Source organism: Rhineura floridana, chromosome 1 (assembly GCF_030035675.1).
Source record: "Rhineura floridana isolate rRhiFlo1 chromosome 1, rRhiFlo1.hap2, whole genome shotgun sequence".
Taxonomy (NCBI): domain Eukaryota; kingdom Metazoa; phylum Chordata; class Lepidosauria; order Squamata; family Rhineuridae; genus Rhineura; species Rhineura floridana.
Window position 1 is genome coordinate 175,507,330 of NC_084480.1, and position 19,161 is coordinate 175,526,490.

The following is a 19,161-nucleotide window of genomic DNA, read 5'->3' on the forward strand; positions in this document are numbered from 1 at the left end:
TGGGGGCTGGAGAGATAAATGGCTGGAAAAGCCCTTCTCTCATAGCACAAAAGTGAAAAATAGCTGAGCTCTTGGGCTAGATGAGTAACTTCCTGATCACCTTCAACCTCAGAAGGACAAAAGGCATTCAATATTTACTTCACAGTTTTCCCAGCCTCAAATTCTCCCTTTAGTGGCCCCTCCCAGGGGTTCTAAATCTATGATTGTGAGCGGAAATGTGCTTGAAACCCCATGGTGGAGTGGGAGTGAAGGGAAGCCACTGATGGAGTGTGGGGGTTCTAAGACAGCCAAAATCCAGCACCCTCTGCAGTAGGACACACAGGTTGAGACCACCTGGGTTCAAGTTGCCATTCAGCTTTAAAGTTAATTTGGTGACACTCTCTCAGCTAATCCACCATTTTAAAAAAAATAAAAAAATATTTACTGCCCTTGGCAGACATTTTGTGCTGGCACCCATCGTGTTTTTATCAGGATATGAGTACCAGCACCTCATTTGTTTCTTCCCCAAGAAAAGCACTGCTTGTACATGCATAAAATGGAATTCTGCTCTGAATTAAAGGATGTAGCAAACTTCTGTCTTCATAAGTTCTCCCAACATATAAAGCATTCCCACCTAGCCAATTTTAAGATAGCTAGTACTTACACAGAGATACACTTTTTAAAAACTACTTAGGTAGTTTCAAGTCCCACTGATTATAGTATAAGAAAGTTAAGCATGTACTTAAAGTTTAGCATGTACCTCCACTCTTACAGGCAGTATGCCCCTGAATTCCACCCGCTAGAAATCACAAGGGGGAAGAGCACTGTTGTACTTATGTCTTGCTTGTGGGCTGGCCATAGGCATCTGGTTGGCCACTGTGAGAAAAGGAGTCTGGACTGGATGGGCCTTTGGCCTGATGCAGCAGCCAGGCTATTCTTATGTTCCCATAAAAAAGGTAAAGGTGTCCCCGCACTTGTAGTGTGTGTCGTTTCCGACTCTTAGGGTGATGTCTTGCGACGTTTACTAGGCAGACCATATATATGGGGTGGGATTGCCAGTTTCTTCCCCAGCCTTTCCCCAGCATGCCCTGGTCACCTCTCGTCTGGACTACTGTAATGCGCTCTACGTGGGGTTACCCTTGAAAACGACCCGGAAATTACAACTTGTACAGAATGCAGCGGCGCGCTTACTTACCAACAGCCGCCGCCGGGACCACATTACGCCAGTATTATTTGATCTACACTGGCTACCGGTTGTTTTCTGGGCCCGATTCAAGGTGTTGGTTTTAACCTTTAAAATCCTGTACGGTTTCGGTGCAGCTTACCTGAAAGAGCGCCTCCACCGCCACCAACTATGCCGCCCAACTAGATCAGCCACACAAGGCCTTCTCTCAATCCCGCCAACCAAAATAGTTAGGTTGGTGGGTACTAGGGAGAGAGCCTTTTCTGTGGTGGCCCCCACTCTCTGGAACTCCCTCCCATGTGACCTTCGACATGCCCCTTCCCTAGAGGTATTCCGCAAGGCCCTGAAGACATGGCTATTCCAACAGGCCTGGGAAGGGTAAATCTCCTTGATCTTGTCATTGTATGCTGTTAATATAATTGTTTTTATATGTATTGATGACTGTCCAGCATTTTTATTTACTGTTATTAATATGACTGCATTGTTATTGTTGTATTTTATCTCATTTTAATGTATGTCGCCTAGAGTGGCCATTTGCCAGATAGGCGACAAACAAATTAAATATTATTATTATTATTATTATTATTTACCCCCCAGCATATGCCAGGTACTCATTTTACCGACCACGGATGGATGGAAGGCTGAGTGGACCTCGACCCCTTTTACCAGAGATTCGACTTCCTCCTTCCGTTGGAATCGAACTCCAGCCATGAGCAGAGCTTCGGCTGCGTTACCGCCGCTTACCACTCTGCGCCACGGAGGATCTTTATTTTCCCATAACAGCAGTAAAGCCTTAGGGCAGACACAAGCCCTGCCACGGTTGATTTTCTGTGGGCAGTGGGGCCAGAAACAGGGCAGAGCAGGGAAGATCTTGGATCCCCCTCATTCCCCTGAAAGGGGTAAAAAAAATGTCAGCCCTGGGGCTGGTATACTTGCTTTACCTTCCATCAGTGTCAATGGGAGGGATTAAAAAGATGGAGAGGGGGAATTGGAAAAGTATGCTCCTGCATCTTCTACCTTGACCAGAACAAACAGAGGGGCTTAGAAAGTGCTTGCTCCTTCATCAATTAATCTCATCCCCCTGAGGATTGCTCTGCCCATGATGTATCATCTAGCCTCGTACAATGATGGTGATACTGGATTGGCATATCAGATTTTATTTAGGATTTTATTTATTTATTGCACTTATATCCCAACTTTTCTGCAAGGAGCTCCAGGTGCCATACACAGTTCTCCTCCTCATTTAATCCCCCCCAACGATCCTGTGAGTTTGGTTAGGCTGAGAGGCAGTGACCGGCCCAAGGTCACCCAGTGAGCTTCATGGCTGAGTAGGGATTCAAACCCTGGTCTCCCAGGTCCTAGTCCGATACACTAACCATAATACCACACTGGCTCTCAGTTGTAGGATGCACGGCTTTATAGTGGAATGCCTCCATCCTTACTGCTTTCTCTCCAGTCCTCTTGATACAGCCACTGAGAACAGATTTTTCTTGAAAATTGATACTGTTTATAAACATGTCCGATAATTATTTTATGAATATATGTTCTTCCTGTCTTTCCCCTCACTCTTTCAGAATATCTGTCCAGATACATATTTACTTTGGTTACATCAAAAAACTAAAAGAAAAAAACAGTGTCAGTTCTCTCCCAATCAACACAGCGTTCCCTTCCAGGACAGGAGGAAAAATGGTGTCAAATTTTACTTCACAAGCAGCTACTTACAAGCTTGAAATATACACACATTTCAATCCATGTTATATTCCTATAGTGTTCCAAACCCATCCCCAATTTAAAAGGCTTTACAGCAAAGGCCAAACCAGACATGATAGTAAGCATGCAGCTGGTACTAAAAATGGCAGGCCCCAATCTAGTTCCCCCTCTGTAACATCTAACGAAATTGGTATTGCAATTTGATGTCACAAATTGTTTGGCAAATCCCCTTCTCACCCGACATTATGGGCTGCTAAATGGCAGGGAAGCACACAGTGCTGTGATGTCATCATATCAGGCCACATTAGAGCTCTATTGAAAGACATATTGGGGAGGGGGATTCTTTAACACATCTGTGATAGTATTTGTGCTTCTGAATCTGCCCATCTCCCTATCAGGGAGAAATAATGTGAAGAAAGAACTAAAGAGAAGTGCCAGAATTTTCCAGCTATTTGAGCTACTTTTCAGAAGTTAAGTCCCAGAAAACACCTCAGAAGTTGAAGCAGAGACAGGAAAAAACCCTTCAGCATTATATTCTAGTTGAGCAACAGAGCATGAGTAACTAATGGAGGCTTTTCGTGGTCTAGTGAGTTTAAGCTATGAGCTGAAAGTTTAACTATTAATGGACTTAGGGTGTGTACAAACGTACAACAAAACAGCACTCACCACGTTTTTTCCCTACTGGCTTTGAGACAGGCTTTCCCCCACCACTGCAATCTTTAAGTGGATGCACATTAACAGTAGTTCCAACATCAACTTAGCCCTCACCCTTGCCACTCCCCCACACTTCAGGAAGCAAATTTGGTGGTGTTGTTTTTATACCATTTACACTATTAAAAGATTGTTCAGCACTTTCATTTAAAAAAAAAATAAAAAGCCTGGTCAACTGAACAAAAATTGGAAAACTGTACAAAGTTGTGGGTAAAAGTATGGCATCACAGCTGTCATCCAATCAGTGCAGGGTACAGCCAAAGTCTACTGCCAACCAAAACCAGTTTCCTCTGAATTAAGTTCTGGATAGGAATAGGGACAACTGGCCTGAAGGTAGGAGTGCTTTTCCAAAGTGGAGTGCACTTCCAGATCAGGCTGCTGTCTTTATGTATAAGCATATGCAACTGCAATCCTGGAATTGCTTTGGGATCGGTAGTGTGGCGGCAAATTCAGAAGTGCAGGGTCTCTTCATGTTAATCACAGCTATGCCCCCTCCCCATTTTTTTTTTTTTTTTGCTGTGGGATTCAGAATGAGAACCTTGTTAATGCCTAGGAAGCAATAAGCAGGAAAGAGGAGAGTGTGCCTGACTTCCCACCTTTCACTCTGATTGGCTCCAATCAGCAGGAAAGGGCAAGGAAGCATGTTAGAGGACACTTCTCTGTGACTAATACACTCCTGTTTGATGCTAGTTAGCTTGTAGGATGCTGGAGACACAGGAACCCTGCTCAGCCCCCAAAATTAAAAGGCCTAAGACCCCTCGAGATCCTGCATGACTACACCCCTATTTGGAACCAAAGGTTTATAAAAGCAAGCTGGCCAATAGCAAAGGAAAGGAGGGGAAGCAGGCAGATAAAGACTGGAGCAGGTCACTACAGCTGCCAAAGAGCAAAGGAGATCCACTGCCCACAGCAGCCTGAGAAGGAGGTGGTTGGTGCATACCCTGGGGATTGAGAGGTTGGAGGTGGCTGGCTCCCGCTTACTCGTAAGCCTGGATGTGGCAATTAAAGCATGTGATGAAGTGGCAGCCAGACAAAGCATGGAAACCTACTGCTGACAGGAAATTCAGATTCTTCTCAGCACAGAAGGCATTTGAATAGCAATTGTAGAACGCCGGAGAGAATCCATTCTAGAGGCTAAGAAAGCAAGGTGAAAATGCAGGGCAATCTTTAAGTGCCAAAGTGTGGCTGTAAAGAAGAGGATAGGTCTTCCTGAATAAAGCCAATTTAAGATGGAAAGGAATTTTGGTTTTCAAACACCAGAGTTTGCACTGTTGTAAGGTTATATCCAGAGTCCAAGTATTTTTTTTAAGCTTTTACCAAAAAAACTTGACTAATCTGCACCAAAGTTATGGAAATCTGCTCATTTTGCAGGAACTTGCATAATAGGCATGCTGAGCTGGAATCTTACATATTTTTGATATTTTTACATAAGAAGATGCGGGAGAAGAACATGAAAATAAAAAAAGCCCTGCTAAATCAGACTGAAGACCTATCTAGCCCAGTATGCTCAATCTCACAATGGCCAACCAGACGTCTATGGAAAGTCCACAGGCAGCACAAGTAGCATTGCTTGCGATCTTGCTTGCGATCCCCGGCAGTTGATGATATTCAGAGGGATGCTACCTCTGATACTGGTGGTAATATAGCCATCATTGCTGCCCTGGGATCCTTCAGGAGGAAGAGTCGGATATTAATTTCATTATTATGAATAGTAGCCACTGACAGACTTATCCTCCAAGAATTTCTCTTATCCTTCCTTAAAGCCATCCAGGTTGGTGGCATCACTGCATCTTGTATCATCAACAACTTCCACAGTTTAACCATCTGTAGTGTGAAGAAGTACCTCCTCTTGACGGTTCTTCATCTTCCAACAATCAGCTTCACTGGATGACCCCAGCTTCTAGCATTATGAAATAAGGAGAAAAACATCTCTGTATCTGCTTTCTCCCCCATATGCAGAATTTTATACACCTCTATCATATCTTCCCTTATACTTTTTCCTCAACTGAAAAGCCGCAAACATTACAACCTTTTCTCCTAGAGGAGTTCTCCAGCCCCTTGATCATTTTGTTTGCTCTTTCCTGCCCCTTTTCCAGCTCTCCAATATCCTTTTTGAGGTGTGGCCACCAGAACTGTGCACAATATTCCAAGTGGCACCATAGATTTGTATAGAGGCATCATGATAGGGGCAGTTTTATTCTTGTTCCCCTTCCTAATGATTCCTAGCATAAAATTCCCTCCTTTTCGCAGCTGCTGCACACTGGGCTAACGCTTTCATTGAGCTATCCACCAGGACCTCAATTTCCCTTTCCTGGCCAGGCAACAGGTAAGGCAAAGGTGATCATGGGCAAGGGGTAAACACTGGAGCTTTTTGCACATAATGGCAGAGAACCAGAGAAGTCAACACCACAAGAGATCATGCAGGAAGAGAGTTGAGATTTTCCCTGCAGAGACTGCTAGAACTGAAGCACAAACTACTTTTTCTTTCAAGTTTCAAAAGCAGTTGGGCAGTTCAGTACTAAGAGGTTTTCCTGCAAAACCCGTTAAAAAAGGAGCAGACGTTATATGTATGGACTCAAGGATTGCTAGCCTGTTTCAAACACAGTTCTGTGACAATGTGGGATAGAAACTGAGGTCTATAACAATTAGAGCTGAAATGAAATAGATGTTGAGGGGTAAATACAGGAGCCCTCCATCATCTGGCTTCCGTGTGCCAAGACAGAGAAGGAAGGAGACTGTTCCAAGGGAGATACCAGGAAGGAGCAGAGTGCTTCATCGTTTTTCTCAGCAGGGAAATCTGGTCTCAGAACCAGGCTGGAGAAAAAGATGGCCAGAGGGAAGAGGTGCCTGCTACCTCTCCACTGTAAATGCCCAGTTTTAATGCTGGAAGCAAATATGAGATTCCTAACCCCACATTTGCTGCCAAACATCTAGTTCTGCTCTGGGATGATCAGCAAGAGTCTGAAACGTTTGACAGTCAAGCCAGCAGGACCCCGCCCCTCCCTTGTTGCTGGCTTTTTACTGCATTTTTGCATAATGCCAGAGACACGTTTGGTGCTAGAAAGGCTGGCAGGAAGTTTGCTGGGCGGCCAAGGGACTCCGAGCACCTTGGCAACACAAAGGCCAAACCTCCAATCTTCTTCCCAAACCCAGCCTTGGAGCTGAGGATGGAGAAAGGATCACTACACATCTGCTGGGATAGCCCCTGCCCACCTCTGCAGTCCCAACGGTGGGAAGGAGGCTGGGGCTTGTCATAGTTGCCAGAAAGAGGCTGTATAGGCTGCATAGCGAGATGAGCATAAATGTGGACACTTAAAAATGCGAATGCCAGGCTGCATACAGAATTTCACACACAGAAAGAAAGCTTTGCCATCACTGGTCAGTCCTCCACCCTAGCAAGTTGGCCCGCTGGCATATGAATACAGAGGTCAAGGACTGAAAATGTACCCCAGAATCACCTGTGGTGCCATAGAGGATTCTGACCTGTACTCAGACCCTACTTGGCTGCCAGGCACATCAGAAGCAATGTATGAGTCATGGCTCGTTTTGTGATGACTTTTGGTTTTACGCAAATAAATGCAACTGAACTGAGCTGAACCATGACTCTTATGCAGCTTTCGGCCTGGCCATTGCCCATTGCAAACTTATAAGTGCCTCCAAGTGTACCCCTTAGAATCTTCACTCGTGGGACTAAATTATCTTGGGCACCCTTTCAGTTAATGTTGGGTAGTGGTTATTTCAGTAGCAGCATGCAAGTCTGGGCTTTTACGTTGCTTCTGACCTGCCTGGCATCCTGTGAGAGCGGATAGTGAACTTAAAAGCATACCCCAAGAACAGAGCTTGGAACAGTTACTTTTTTGAACTACAACTCCCATCAGCCCCAGCCAGCATGGCCACTGGATAGGGCTGATGGGAGTTGTAGTTCAAAAAAGTAACTTTTCCAAGCTCTGCCCAAGAACTCCTGTAACATCATCAGACCTAGCCTCCTACTAGTGTTCTGAAGTAATCTAACAAATAATATGCATAAACACCAAATTAAGCCATTTGTACATGCAGTTATTGACAGAAAAGCAGCATTTTTTGAGGTTCTGTGGGTTTCAAGTTGAGTCACATAATTCTTTTCTACAATCCCAGTTGAAGTTGCTCAAAAATAATCTTTCTCCCACTTTTTGAATATAAAAGGTACACCGACCGCTTACCTAAATGTAAATGGCTGCAGACATTCACAAAATTCATCTCAATCTCCGTCACGTTCATATGTGAATGTACCAGATTTCAAAATCTGTATTGTCATATTATTTCTTGTATAAATCTCACTTCAAAATTTTGAATTTTGAAATCACTGAAAATGTCCACATCATATGTCAACTGTACACCTCCGCTATAACACCATCAGCTACTTTTTAATAACTCTTAGGTAATAGCCCTCTCAGGTATTAGTGGTAAATTAGTGGTAAACATAAGGGAGGGGCAGTGGGGATGAGCACATATTCCCCCTTCCCTGGTGTTCTGATCTGCAGCAGGGAGCCTTCTATATTCGTGGAGGGTCCCCACATGTTTTAAAACCCTAATATGCAAGTAAATCCATCTAAGGCTATTGAACAGATTGGGAAATAAGAGACAAATGAACATGACATTATCAACATTAAAAAATTTTAAAGAAAAAATAACAACACCACAACACCATGAGTAACAATTTTTAAAAGCCATCCAAGAGCGCGACCTGCTAAATGCCTTTCTCTTAAAGGCCACAGAGTAGGGTAGACTAGGTGAGGAGTTGATGGTGTCTCTGGAGATCTGCCCAGGAAGGTCTTCACTCCCAGACACTTGAGCTCTCCTCTTTTTTATCAACTATAGCAACAGCGATAGTTAGGACAGATGCTAGAGTGGGCTTAACTGGGCCAGAGCTTGGAAAAGTTACTTTTTTGAACTACAACTCCCATCAGCCCAATCCAGTGGGCATGCTGGCTGGGGCTGATGGGCGTTGTAGTTTAAAAAAGTAACTTTTCCAAGCTCTGAGAGAGACCCATAATTGATCATACAGTCCCTTCACCCATTCACAACCCCGCAATAACCAGCAAATGTGTTGTCAGACATAGTCTCTCTTCTCTTATCCCACTCCAATCAACACACAATTCAACACATACATAATGTGTACCTCAAACACACCACAATAATACTGACCATAGCAATCCCAGAATGGAAACCTCACACACCGTATCAGACTTGCCCAAACCCACCTTGAAAAACTGCATTAATTAGAAATCATTATCACATGACAAACACTTTAAGAGTACTGGAAAAAACAAAACTCCCATACAAACACAGTCACACACTGCCATTAGTCCAGAAAGATTCAAGCCAACCAACCTTAACTTTGGTACAATCAAACTTCCATGCCTGTCATGTTGTCTAAATAACACGAACTCCTATAAACATCTCTAAAGATACTGTGATGTCATTTGCAGTTCTATAGCAATCTACTTAAATTTGTTCAACTTCTTTAGGAATCAATTGCTTAAATCTAAAAGTAGTGTTTTCCATATTTCAAACCTGCAAAGTTTCTATAGACTTTTCAGATATAACATATTTTGTAAAAGCAAACTAGTATTCTAAACTTTAAGATATTACAAGCTACATCCAAATCTCTCCACAAGAAATTCAGATATTCTACAGAACCTCAGCTGTCCTATGCATTCCACCATTTCCAAATAAGTAAATCCCATCAAAGTGAAAATATATCAGTTCCCACTTACCTATCACACCACAAATGTAATATAGGGTGCCATCCATACTGGGGTTTAGAAGAACCATAAACCAGTACTTTGTGTCACTTTACCTAACTGCCTCACTAAGGCAGTCATCTTAAGTGCACTAAGACAGGTATGGGGAATCTTTGGCCCTCCAGATGTTGCTAAACTACAGCTCCCATCATCCCTGGCCACTGGCCACATTAGATTGGGCTCATGAGAGTTGTAGTGCAGCAACATCTGGAGGGCCAAAGGTTCTCCACACCTGCACTAGGGAGTAAGCCCACAGCGAGACTTGGTTATGACCAAACTCTCTGTAGAAGACAAAGCCTTTGGCCACTAAACAGCATCAGACACAAAATCTGGCCTGCTTTTTAAAAAAATGTGAAGAAATTAGAAATTAGCATTTTCAGGTTTTTATTGGATGTTCTATAATATTTGGAACCAAAAGATATTCATGTTGAAGATTCTGTTTGACTGCACTAAATTTTGATTGATTTCCATTAGTGACTAGAGTGCATTGTAAATCAGCACTTTTGAAACCTCCATCACCATCACCATCATCTTTATTAAAAATCAAAAAACACCACCCTCAAATGAACTTCTACACTACTTGTCAGGAGCACACAGTCTAGACCACATACCTTAAGAAACTGCAAACATGTTGGACCTTCAGAAAAGAGAACTCTTTTCAGCTCTCCCAAAGCAACAGAACTTATTCTGATTCAGAACTGCTGACAAAAAAACCATCCACGTTTTTGTTTTTTCCACCATTGTTCCCCTGCCATACCCATAACAGCCATATCTGTTTACCAAAGTTGAAAGCAGATTTTTGGAAGCAAATGTCTCCGGATGCTTCCTCAGCCTGTTAATTTCACAAGTCTGCCTGCCAAGCTGCTGCTGCTGCTGCTGCTGCTGCAGCAGCTGGATCAATCCTGGGGCTTCAGTCATCATCAGGCTGCAGCTATTTCTTGCTGGCCAAATTCTATCCGAGCATATGTGGACCCAACTGCACCTGGATCAACAAAGCTTATTGTGCAGAGTGCCAAGCTAGCTTAGTGACTGCTCCATTGCCATGGCCTTAGAACTAATTTCACATTACGCAACACTGCATCACTCTTCCTCGGTCACAATTCTTCACATTTTGTTTTGTCCAGGTTTATCTCCAGTTTTCCTTTGCTGCTCTTCATGATTTCCTGCCCATATTTACTTTCCTCTCTGGACTGCAATCTGATCTCTTTTTTTAAAAAAAATAATGTAGTATATGCAGACAGACAGCTGTGCATCCATACACAGAGACACCAATAATTGCCGGAGTGTGCAAAACAACAACAACACGGGGGGGGGGGAGCTAGGGAAGTCCAAGGTCAGAAACACAGCTGGTGCCACAGTCAGAACTGTGCAAAGCTTGTGGGGGGGGCGGGGAGAACAAAGAATTACATTTCAGCTGCTGCAGATCAGTATGCAATCAGATGCATTTTTAAAAAATTCTAAAACATTGTCATAGGAAAGAAGCCACAATGCAATGAGGGACATTTCCCTATGTTTATGCAGACATTGTGGTGTGGGATAACATGGGAAAGTTGATGACCAGGACACAGAATGAGATGCAGTCTACACTAGCAGTGTATGTTAGCATGAAGGGATGGGCCATAGTTCAATGGGAAAGCACATGCTATGCATAGAGAAGGGCCGAAGTTCAAACCACAACATATCCAGTGAACAGGACAGCAGGCCTGGGAAAGACCTCTGCCTGAGACCTCAGAAATCACTTCCAGTTAGATTAGACAACATTGGATGAAATAGACAAATGGCCTGACCCTATATATAACTTCCTATGTTTATAAACTGAGATAAACAATGGATATAGAACCAGTTCAGAAATCATGCTAAACCATAGGCTATCATGATGGCAATGAGCTGCAGTGAGTCTCGGGCATGTGCATTCCCCCCTCCCTCTGGTGCAGCTTCAAGGAGGAGATCGGAAACTTTTGCTTCCTTCTCGTTTTATTAACCACAGGTACACCTTGTCATTTCAACTGAACCTAGACAAAATGTGGTTAATCTTAACTATGGTTTAAGCCAACTTCAAACTATGGATTATGAAGCTGGCTTGTTTCAACAAACCATAGTTACGTTTAACCACAGTTTAGGATTCTGACATAAAAGTAAACTGCAGCTAATAAAAAATGGAAGCAAACACTTCCAATCTTCTCCTCATGGCTGTGCAGCAGGAGGGGGCACACACAAGCTGGACGCTTACTATGGCTCAGTCCCATCATGGTAAACCATGGTTTATCTTGATGCCCAAAGCAGCTCATTGACTATCCATCCAAGCAGCAGTAAACTCCAAGTACTAGAGGTGTGTGTGTGTGTGTGTGTGTGTGTGTGTTCTTTTTAAATTCATTAGTGGAAAGACACTTGTACATGAAATATTCAGTACAGAGAGCATACCGTCTGCAACCATAAAATGTGCCTTTTGGATCTATCAAAACAAACCTTTGCCATCTGACTAATCCACATTTAGATGTTTGAATTTTGCAATGTGCGCTTTGCATTTACAGCACATCAACAACACTCCCAGACAAGTTTATCCATTCAAAGATTGGTTTTCATTCACATTACCAGTAACTACATTTAAATCATTCTTCCCATTTACTACATTAATTTCATTCATCCAGTGTTTTGAACTGTCATTTGATCATAACGTATTTTAATGTGCAGAAGCAGATTACCTAGGACCTGAAATATATGGAGAACAGAGTTTAGGCATAGTTTTCCCAAACAAAAGGATTATAGGCAGGTTTTTCCTGCAAAGTTACTTCCAGCATCATAGATGCTGAGTTAACCCCATCTATCTTCCTAAAGCAGGGGTGGGAAACCTTTTTGGCTCAAGAGGCCAGATCCTTACTTCCCCCCTGCCTCCGCAAGCAAACTTTTACAGGTGGGAGGGACAACCCTGCAAAGCAGCAGGCTTCAGCTGTCGCACCTATAATAGGCAGGAGTCTCAAAGCTGGATTGTTGTGCAGGGCTTACAAATAGGTTTGCAAGCCCAGCTCAGTGATCCAGCAGGTAGCCAATGCCTGCAATAAACAGGCTTCAGCTCTTCCACCTATCAGCAGGCTTTGGTTGCTTACTGGATTGCTGCATACGGCTCGCATATTTTGGAGGAAACAACCCTGCAGGCCAAATTTTGAGCCCTGTCCTAAAGGCTCAGAAGATTATCTTCCTGAATTTGGTAACAAAATAGGCCTGCTTCTACAACAAGGGTATAGGGTACCTTTGCACATTACAAAGAAAAGCAAATGGTAAATTCACATTATAGCACAATAAAAAGGGGCAAGGAGGGCAGCCTACATTACTCTTGGTCCAAACCACTCAGATCATCTATTTCAAGACCTCTGAGGTCAAAGAAAGTAACAAAATGAGTTATTCTCCTTTGAAATTGCCTTGAGATCTTATTTACTCCTAGAGCAACTGAATGTTCCATAAGATCAGTTCCTGTTCACATTTCTTAATTTTCAGGGAATACCACCAGTCTCATCATCATCATCTAGTTGGATAAATATCCCAAAAAGTATTCATAGTAGAAAGTAAAGGCCTATATAATGCCCATATTCTTCTTTTTATGTACAGAATTATTTCCTCCAAGAGAGATGCTCTCTCATTAAGAGACAAAAAGCAGGGTTATTTATATGTTGTCTCCTGTGATCCTGCTGAAGGTTACTCATCACTCAGAAAGCAAGCACAGAGGACCTCTTACGATTCCCTTCCATGTTTGGTAGGTCTTGGTTTTTCAAAGCAAAAATTAAAAAATGTCTATGGCTTGAAGACTTCTCTAAGCACAAAAGGAAAGAACAGCAGGAAGTGCACTTTCAGCTCTGATTTTCTTGGTTTGGGTGACTTTAAGAAAGGCTTTACACAATTATTTTCAGCCACTTTTTGCTCCCCAAACCATTTATGAGCCAGATTTCCAGCTCTGTCTGCAAAAGGTGTTCAAGCAGAAGCAAACTGAGGAAACAACACCTACCTGCTCTCCTTCCATATTTGCAGTTAACTGACGGGTGCATCAATTTGTAATGGGAGATGTGTGTGTGTGTGTGTGTGTGTGTGTGTCTGTCTCTCTCTCTCTCTCTCATACACACGCGCACACACACTAACTTGAAATACAGATAATTATGAATATGCATTTTATATTTTAGAACTGGAATAAAATTAAGTGGCTCCAACTCATTAATATCCTAGCAAATGTTCATATGCAAATGATTCTTACACAAGTTGAGTATGGTAAAACCCAGTTTTCTGAGCCTCACCCACCTGCACTTCTTAGGGCTCACACAGATAGCAGCATCCTGCGTTACCACTTCAGCACAGCATACTATAACCAGAAGTTCCCCCCAAAAAGTGAAGTAGCTGTTTCCTCTGGAACATCATGGCAATCACAGTAAGAAGACGGGTCAGTTGTACATAGGCAGATATCAGAGCAATGATATCTGATCATCTGCAGCCAGTCTATCTGGATGTACTTTGTGTTTCCCCACTATCACTAAGAATGCAAAAGCACTGGTATCCCTGAGATCTCTTACCTAGAAAGTCTGTCCCTTAACTACCATCCCCAGAACATGATAGCTTTGTAGACTACAGTGGAAGCTTCATTTCAGCATGACTACATTCCATAGAGTACATCACTGCAAAATTCTGTAGAGGAGAGCACTACGGAAGACACCAGTTTTCCTTCTTTTGGATATTTAGAGTTGGCAAGCTTAGGTATTTTAATCGACACAGCAAATGATAGCAGGCTTTTACATAGCTGTAGACACTCAGTTGTGGCAATGTCACCTTGATTAAGACTGGGAAGCCTAGAGAATTCATCTCATGCCTGTTAAAGGCCAGCTGTAGCAGGTCATTTCAGACTTCCTTCTGATGCAGCAGCAATACCTTAAAGAAATCTGATATTAGGATCATTAGTATTTCTTAGCAACCGGTGTTTAAGTCGATTTACTTTGTTGGGGGAGAGTCCAGATCCCCAATTGCTGAAGGCAGCAGGAGCTTTTGTAGGATGACCCTGGCCTATAAGGATATACTCTGGCAGCTGGTTCCCAAATATTCTGGTTCTTACAGTTCTTTGCTCCCGTTGCTAGACTGATTCCCATGAACTCTAACCATCATTTGCCAAAAGATTACAGCAGTGGTCTGAGTTAAGCAGGGCCGGGAACACATAGGACTTCATATCACAATCTCTGTGTACAATTTTGTTGTACATACATAACTATGGTTATGATCCATAGTGAAGGCCACATGTTAAATAACTGGTCACCTGAGCAAAGAAAAAATATATTAAGAAGTCAAATAAACCAGGAAGGCCGGAAAAGTAATCTCAACCTCCAGCCTTAATGGTACTGTGACTGGATAAACTATTATGCTGGGCAAGCATTAAGGATAGTATATTGTCAGTTCCCAAAATTTCATTACACCAAGTGACCCAAAACAGAGTGAATACATTTGCAGATGAATATGCAACAGGCTCGATTCTCAATGGCTGAGGTCACCAGGGGCGGTGAGCAAATTCAGGCATACCTCAATATTGTTCCCTTTACTTTTTTTCCACAAGAGTGAATGAAGCCATTCATTTTTATGGGAGAAAGTAAAATGCTGCACTAGGATATACATACTAGTGAAGAGGTCAAAACTTGCCCTCTACTGGTGACACTACATGGCACAGCCCAAATTGATACAAATCCTTGCCTGAATATCTGTGTGCACAGTATGGAGACATCCACTGCACTCTCCCCATCCCCAAAGTCCTTGCACTATGAAAGTCCTCCCTCCCCACACCCAAAGCCAGCTATATGACAGTGATGGCCACCCATTTAGATGGCTTTTCTTTAAAAAAAAGTAGACCAAATTCATAGAGGCTAATGCAATCAATGGTTACTAGCCATAATGGCTATGTTCTAATTTCCACTGTTGGAGGCTGAATATCAGCTGCTGGGAATACAAGTGGGGAGAGTGCTGGTCTTGCACTCAGGTCCTGCTTGCTGGCTTCCCATAGGCATAGGGCTGGCCACTGTGAGAACAGGATGCTGGACTAGATGGACCATTGGCCTGATCCAGCAACCAGGCTCAGCCTAAGTTCCTAATAATGAACCCTTTGCTAATATACAATATTTGTAATACTCAAACCATCATCAAAACATACTATTACTTCCTGACTTCTAAAGAACAATATGGCTATATTTAAATGCTTAAATGCTCTAGATCTCCAGTCCAGTAACCAGCAAAAGAAAGAAAAGTAATGGAAGGAGACTATAGTATACTTCTGGCAGGTTCTCTCACCTAATCTCGTCTTGGTGCCCATTTGGAATTTCCCATCAATCACAACAGCCAGCAGAACACCAACAGAGGATCAAATGACATGTCATGAAACCAAAAGGCAAAACAGACAAGACATCCTGACTGTGAAGGCCCTGCGTTGGCTGGGGAATAGGGAATCAATTTAGTGGTAGCAACTCTGGTCCCTAACTTCACTGGCTACACAGTCTCAGTTGAGGGGAAGTGCCAAGTTGCCCTGAGGCATGCAATTGCACTCGATTTCCTGGAGTGCTTTTCTCTTGCCTCATGACCATGCCCAGTGCCATCTTGGAAGTCGTTTCCTGCTGCTGCCAGAGGAGGCAGCTTGCTACGTGTGGGGGTAGGGTGTGGGATGAGGCTGGATGGGTATGGAAAGGCAAAGCAACTTAAAGTAGACATGTTTACTGTTGTGCCAGTTCCAGTGTGTCTCCACATCTGTCGTCTGAAAACAGGGGCACATAATGCCTGTCAAACTTTACCCCTTTTAACTCTAAAACCTGGTCAGATCAGCTCCTGGGTATTTTTTTTTTAATTCAGGTTCTGGCAGATTTCACAACTGATTGGTAGATCAACCCATTGCCCCTCCAGGTATGGCCAATGGAAATGTTTTGCTGTAGGCTCAGGCTGAGACAGTGACTGGCCCAAGACTTTGCTGTGGGTGGTCCTAAAAGGTCTGAAGGCAGCAGTGGGGAAGGGAGGTGTGTCCAGCCAAGGGCCGAGTCGCTTTAAAACACAGCCAGAAAAACCATTCTGGTTGCTTTTGAAGCGACTAGTGTGCCCACAGCCTTCGTTTCTCTTATCAGGGAGTGGAAAGGGGCTGACCATGGAGAAGAAGAAATCAACTGTGCCAGAACGGCATGGCTTGTCCCACATGATTCCCTCGCAGGCACCAGCACAAACTCTGTGGAATGACATACAACCAGAAAGTCTGGAAACATACTGCTAACAGCCAAACTTAAAAGGAAGAAGCGCCACCGCCACACGGGCGAATGGCAACAAGCACACTGTAAAACCAAAGCAAGTGGTTTTGCCTGAAGATAGCCTGAAAGTACAACTAAGCGCTCAGGACTGCTAACTTCGCTTGCTTCCAACCCCCTAAATAGTCTGGAGCCATAGAAAAAGGTGAGATGCAACTCTTTTCAAAAAGAAAGACAGAGAAAGAAAAAGGGCTTCCAGCAAGTCTCTCCCTTCCCTCCGCCTCCACATTTTTGGTGAAGGTCATCAGTAGCAGCGGCGGCGGCAATCGCTGCCTCTTCCCCCTCCCCCAGCTTCAGGCGCTGCGGGAGGCAATCGAGGCAGCGCCAGGCAGGCTCGCCCACCGCCCGGCGGCCCCTCGCCGAGAAAGGCTGAGACCCAGCGCCTGACAGCCCCTGCAGTGGCGCTCCTCGCGGGCCGGGCGCCGCTCTAATCCGCCGCCTGCTCACACAAGCAGAGCAGGCACGACGTGGAGGGTCAGCCAGACCCAGCAGCCTCCAACGCCTGGCTGGCTGCAGACACCGCGGCTGTAACCTGGGAAACGAACCACCGATTAGACGGCACGGGGGGGGATGGGGGCTCTCGATCTCCGAGGCAGTGACCGGCGAGGGGGAAGGGACGCGCGAACACCCCTGCAATAAATCCTGCACCCGGGAAACTGGCATCTGTCGACCTGAAGAGAAGGAGGGGTGGGGGCTGAATCTTGCAAACAAAACTTTGCTCGGCAGCCACTAGCCAAGCGCGAACTCTCCCTCCCCCGATGTACCCCCCCAACAACAACAACAACATCCAGGAATCCAAGAATCACCCGAGCCGCCCTCGAGGCTCCACTTACAGGACTCCGAGCCCACCTCCGTCCGCTTCCCTTCCTGCCTCGTCGAGAAAGGCGCGGAGGTCTCTGCCCCGGTTCGGTTTTAGGGGACTTCGGGGTGGGGAGAGAGCCCGCCCTCTTCGGGGGAGCTCCCGAAGCTGCTCTTTTGCCGCTGGCGCTCTTGAGAATCGCACGCGGCACACACCCCAAATCCCCCCTCGCTTTTTGTCTGGAGCCACTGATCTGAGACCGGCGTGGCTGCTGCAGGAGCGGCAGCAGCAGCAACACCTCCCCGGAAGGAAGGCAGGGAGGGACGGAGGAAGGCGATGGGGAATGTGGAGGGGAGCCAGAGGACCTGCGCCACTCGACCGGCAGCCCCCGAAGGGAAAGGAAATTATTTCTCCGCCGCAAACTTTTCCGCGATACTTTCCTCCCTCCCCTCCGCCCCGTATCTACATATTTAGTCAACAGAGGAGGCCTTTTTCGGACTCTTGCACCTACCAGAGGCAAAACGATCCGGAGCAAAAAAACAGGAGCAGCAGCGGCGAGGAAGGGGAGCTGCAGTCGCCGCCGCCGCCGCCGCCGCCGCCACTCCGGGCAGTCGATGTGTGCGTGTTGCGCGCGCGCTGTCGCCAGCCGGATTAAAGATCCAAATCCGGACCGTACACCGTAACGGTGATGATCTTAACACCTGCCCCAAAGGTCTCCCGAAGAAGAAAGGGACCCCGGGGGCAGCCGCCTCCCCACCGGGTACATCAGGGGTGGCTGCAAAACGCGAGTCGGTGGGTCGCCGGCATACAAGGGAGAGGTCGGGGCTGGCAAAGTCGGAATTGCAGATAAGTTAGGAAAGCTAAAGGCAGCGGACGAGAACAGGTCTTCCTCTTTCCCTCCCTCTCTCTCTCTGGTGCTCGATCCCTCGCCAACAGCTCCTTCTCGGCAAACCCACCTCTACATCCTCGCTCTGCAAGGACCGACACAGGCGGACCACATTGCAAAAGGCTGCCGCTTGCTCTTGCTGCTGCTGCCGCTATTGCTGATGCCCGGGGCTGTAGACAAAACCCGGACCGGACTTTCAGCGCGACACCGTTTTAGTTGCCCATTTTCTCCACCTCCTCCTCTTCTCCTGCGGGTCGTGCTCTCTTTGGCCCCGTCCTCGGTGCTTTCATGGTGAGCTTCCCTCTGCCTTCCCAAGATTAATTCCGCAGGAGTCATTTGCATGGACCCATTGGTCTTTAAAGGAGGTCCCTCTCTCTTTGCTTATGTCTCTAGTCGACGCAACAGTGGCTATCCACCTCAGTCCTTGCACCTTCTTAACCAGTGCTCCTTGCCATTCACTTCCTTTGTGGCTCGTCTCCTTCCCCCCCCTTCCCTCCGCCCCGATCAGAGGGAATTTCAGTAGCGACGTTGCCAGTTACAGTCCTTCCCCTTTAAACAGTTACGCACATGCACACACAGAAACACGCGTGCGCGCACATATCAACAATCTAAAGTAGGATGCAAAACTTTGAAGCGCGGTTAGTGACAGCAGGCATGTGAGTTGTGCCGCGCCTCAAAATATATCGAAGTTTCTTTATTTATAGTTTAGGTCTCCCAAGGCAAATGTAGCCTTTGTGGATACTTGTGGGGCTTCCAGTTCCTTTCTGAAATACATGGCTTTGGCCATAACAGCGCAGGGCACTTCTAACATGGGG

The 19,161-nt window shown here is 45.2% G+C and overlaps 1 protein-coding gene across 11 annotated transcripts in view; it reads right to left on the reverse strand.

Annotated features, from left to right (window-relative positions):
* Window positions 1-18,876, reverse strand: part of CXXC5 (CXXC finger protein 5) — an 88,065-nt gene extending 69,189 nt beyond the window's left edge. For 4 of the 11 annotated variants that reach the window (XR_009758181.1, XM_061587084.1, XM_061587135.1 and 1 more), the window contains exon 1: window positions 17,495-17,865. The gene's annotated coding sequence lies outside the window, so the exon portion shown is untranslated. Of the gene's footprint in view, window positions 1-17,494; window positions 17,868-17,971 lie in introns of those variants that run through there. The other 7 variants (XM_061587175.1, XM_061587146.1, XM_061587156.1 and 4 more) reach the window with 4 other exon arrangements.
* Window positions 18,877-19,161: the final 285 nt, after the last annotated feature.